At 42.4% G+C, this 4,598-nt stretch overlaps 1 pseudogene; it reads left to right on the forward strand.

The window, feature by feature from the left end:
• Window positions 1–268: 268 nt before the first annotated feature.
• LOC112396525 (TIR domain-containing adapter molecule 2-like) lies at window positions 269–997 on the forward strand (annotated as a pseudogene).
• Window positions 998–4,598: the final 3,601 nt, after the last annotated feature.

A 4,598-nucleotide genomic window follows, 5' to 3' on the forward strand; every position in this document is an offset into this window, starting at 1 on the left:
TCCCTCTGGATGTCTGAGGGAAGTCACACAGCACTCTGTAGGAGAGGAAGACAAAAAATCACGGGGCCACGCCACCACCCGCCTTCCAGGTGTCCTGCCTGAGTGCTTTTGTAGCACCTGTTATCCGGAATGGAGTACCAGTGTAATGAGTCCTAATTGTCTACTTATTCTGGCTTCACATCCTTAAATCCCAGCAGGTCTTGTCTTGGTGCAGGAATGAAAATAAATGCCGGGAAATAAATAAAGCTTTCTTCTGACTTTGATATTTATGATGGGTATGGGGAAGCTCAAAACAGATCCCTGCTCTCTTTCTCTCTCTTAGGGTAAATGTCACAGTGTGGACACAAATCAAAGACATTATGAGTCAGATTCCAAGAAATCTGAAGAAATCTCCCTGCGTGATGATGCTGAGCATAGCAATACAACAGAGATACATACAGTAGAGCAGGAGGGAGCTGAGGGAGTGGAAGATATGCCTGAAGTGGAAGCAGAAGAAGAGGTGTTCCCTCAAATTTGTGATATTGCTGAAGATGACATAGCCAAAGCTCTCAGAGTCCAGAATCTGCTGCAAAGTGACTTTGCCATCAAACCTGGAATAATTTTGCTGAGATGCAATGTGGCAAACAGCATTTACAGAATTCAGATGATGCTATAAAGGCGTCTGCCTGGTCAATCTCATTATTGACTGAAAATTTTTAAAAAGATACTTGGTGTAAGTAAGTCCCAGTTCTATATGTCCCTAATGAAATCCATTGACAGACTGCACAAACAGAACTCTGTATTTGCTGTATATCTGTATATCCCCATGTGGCCCTTGAACAACCCCCTGCCCTGAGAAAGGACTCCCTTTGCTCTGTGAACCATCAATGCCCTAGAGAAAGAAAGTTATAGCTTTCCTACACAAGTAGAAAGAAAATTTCAGGAGTCTGTGTATAAGATACAACAAACTATATGGAAAGAGACAAGAAATATGGTACAAGGGCAATTTATTGCCTGAGATGAAACAAACAACACACAGCTGGCTCTTGTTTGTAATCAAATGATATCTCTTCACGTGAGAGAGCAAATTTCTAGGAAAAAGTTTATATAAAAGAAAACCTTACTCTACAGAAACCTATGGAGCACAAGAAAGATAAATTTCTCCAGGACAATCTATAGAATTGTGATACTTTTTGATATTTTGATAAAATTGAGATTGTCAGAGCTTCAAGAACTTTCCTCTTATAGTTTTCTTAGTTCACGAATATGACAGAGGATATTTTAAATTCATATTCTTTGTGCTAAGCCTTGAATGAAAGATTATAGGATAGACATTTTTAAAATATGATAACACTTTCATTTTGTTCTCAAAGGACACACAGAAGAAAATGGCCCTGAGAGATCTGACCACCCTCCCTCTTGAGGTGCCTCTCCTGTATATTGTAATAAAGTTTCCCCGGTATTGTCACCCAGAAATACGGATAGTCAGAATAGAACATTTAGAATGGGGGTGCTGATAAATATGAAACCAAAAGTAGATGTGAAAATGGTAGGGCTTTTAAAAAGAATCCAATCAAATGTGTTTTCCTTTCTGCTTGAATTTGCATGTTTGGAAGCAATTCCTACCACTGATTAGGAGCGCATTTGATAGTGTTTTGGTTAGGGACTCCATGAGTGCTGTTGAGATGTTCCCTGGAGCCTGAAGATCTCCATGCCAGTCATCAACTGTAACTAGGGCTTTATTTGAAGAGCTTCTGAAAGGTGTATGTGTCCTGGGCCTTTAAAATCTCTAAATATTAATTTAAATTCTCCTTTAAAATCAATAACCTCTATTATGGCAGCCTTTAAAAATTCTTCTCACACAAAACGCTCTCTCCAGGAAATATTTCTCAGCTAGGTGATCAGAGTAGACTGACTGTGTGTGCGTGTGTGTGTGTGTGTGTATGTGTGTATGTGTGTTTATTTTTAGATTTGGAATAGAAGTAGGAGATGTGTTTTATTGCCACATCTTCTAGTGCCCCACACTCATAGCAAGCCAGAGGGGTCTCAAATAGTCCAACTCCTTTCCCTCACAACCATTCTGCCCCAGCTGAGAATGAGGGAGAACCATCATGTACAGAGCAGGGACAGGATGATATATTAAGCATGCCATGTTGTAATGAAAGCACCTGATGGGCGATCAGGAGACCTTGTTCTAGTCCAATTCCTGCCACTGAGGATGAATGTGACCATGGACAAGCAATTTACTCTCCTTTACTGTGAAATAAAAAGGATTGGATTGATGGATCTCTAAAGGCCTTTGTCTCCTTCCAGAATGTGAACAACTAGGAACCAGAAAATGGAACAAGGAAAAAAACAGAATTTTATAATGTGATATACATTATAATAGATGCAGGAAGGTATAAGCCTACAATGAAAAGATATTCTTATATGTTTACAGCATAATTGATTTCTAATGCTGTCCATTATACTTTTATAGTCACAGGAAAGAATTACAATACATGCTTACTCAGATTTTATAAAAATACATTTTTATAGGGACCCTTGAGCAAAGACATTCTGCCTAATTTTTCTTTTTCCTTATCTGCACTTCTCCATATCCCCTCCTAACACTGGGGTCTGCTCACATCTTTCTGTAGTATACCTCTTCATACTCATGAACCAACATGTTTCCTGAGGAACTTCTTCCATAATCCTGCAAGTAAGTCAAACCTCCTCCTCTACTAGTACTTATAAAAGATGAGATTCTTCTCATTGTATGGTGACTTAAAGTTCCTTTCTCTCGTAGTAGTTTACTACTCACTTTTCTTTTGCAATTCTAATGATAATTATTCATTTGTTTTTGCCATACTGCTTCCTGTATCTCCAATTACATGTACAAATAAAACATTAACCACTCACCCTCCCTGCCTGCCAAAGCTGGATGGTGTTTTGTAAATAAGTGTTTTTATTCTTTACTCTTGACTAAATTTGATTATTTCTAATGTTAATGAAGATTGTGGAAAAGCTTTTGTGAAAAGATTTATCAATCTCTACTTCCCCATAGAGCACCAGGCACAATGTCTCATTCAATTTGGAGTTAAATATATGTTTATAATGTTAAGTATTGAATAACTATATATGTTGAAATTAACAGTTGTAAGCAGGGATTATCAAAATAGCTAAACTGAGAATGAAAAGAGGTAAAGGTGTGGCCTTAGGGATGTGTGTGTGTGTGTGCTGTGACTGTATGCATGTACACATGTATAGATTCAGAATTACACATACACAGGGAAATTGTGTGAAATTTTGCCACATGCTGGAGAGCATCCATTTTGAGTACCTGTGGGGCTTACTGCCCACTCTGCAGCTTCACAGAAGAATCTGACAGAATTCCCAATGCCACATGACCTACACCATAAGGTAAACTTATCATCTAACCTAACAAGAGGTCCCCAAAAGTATGATGCCTCAAAGCCATCATTAAAAACCCAAGTTCTGGAGGAGCTTCAAGATGGCAGAAGAGTAAAACGTGGAGATCAACTTCCTACCCACAAATACATCAGAAATACATCTACATGTGGAAAAACGCCCACAGAACACTTACTGAATGCTGGCAGAAGACCTCAGACCTCCCAAAAGGCAAGAAACTCTCCACATACCTGGGAAGGGGAAAAGAAAAAACAGAGACAAAAGAATAGGGACAGGGCCTGCACCAGTGGGAGGGAGCTGTGAAGGAGGAAAATTTCCACACAGTAGGAAGCCCCTTCGTGGGTGGAGACTGTGGGTGATGGACGGGGTAAGCTTCAGAGCCGCAGAGGAGAGCAGAGCAACAGGGGTGTGGAGGGCAAAGCGGAGAGACTTCCACACAGAGGATCGGTGCCGAACAGCACGCACCAGCCCGAGGCTGTCTCATCACCCACAGGGACAGGTCGGGACTGGGAGCTGAGGCTCGGGCTTTGGAGGTCGGATCCCAGGGTGAAGACTGGGGTTGGCTGTGTGAACAGAGACTGAAAGGGCTAGTGTGCCACAGCTAGCCCAGAGGTAATCGGGGAAAAAGTCTGGAGCTTCGAAGAGACAAAAGACTTTTTCTTGCCTCTTTGTTTCCTGGTGCGCAAGGAGAGGGGATTAAGAGCACCACTTAAAGGGACTCCAGAGACGCACGAGCCACCGCTATCAGCACGGACCCAAGAGACGGGCATGAGACGTTAAGGCAGCTGCTTCAGCCACCAAGAAGCCTGTGTGCAAGCACAGACCTCTATCCACACCTCCCCTCCCGGGAGCCTGTGAATCCCGCCATTGCCACGGTCCTGTAATCCAGGGACAACTTCCTGGGAGAAGGCATGGCACACCTAAGGCTGGTGCAACGTCATGCTGGCTTCTGTGACCACAGGCTCCCCCCGCATTCCGTACCCTTTCCTCTCCCCAGTGTCAGTGAGCCAGAGCCCCCGAATCAGCTGCTCCTTTAACCCTGTCTTGACTGAGCTAAGAACAGACGCCTTCAGGTGACCTACACAGAGGCGGGTCCAAATCCAAAGCTGAACCCAAGGAGCTGTGCGAACAAAGAAGTGAAAGGGAAATTTCTTCCAACAGCCTGAGAAGCAGCAGATTAAATCTCCACAATCAACTTGATGTACCCT

This window comes from Neophocaena asiaeorientalis, unplaced genomic scaffold (genome assembly GCF_003031525.2).
Source record: "Neophocaena asiaeorientalis asiaeorientalis breed wild unplaced genomic scaffold, Neophocaena_asiaeorientalis_V1.1 scaffold3, whole genome shotgun sequence".
Taxonomy (NCBI): domain Eukaryota; kingdom Metazoa; phylum Chordata; class Mammalia; order Artiodactyla; family Phocoenidae; genus Neophocaena; species Neophocaena asiaeorientalis.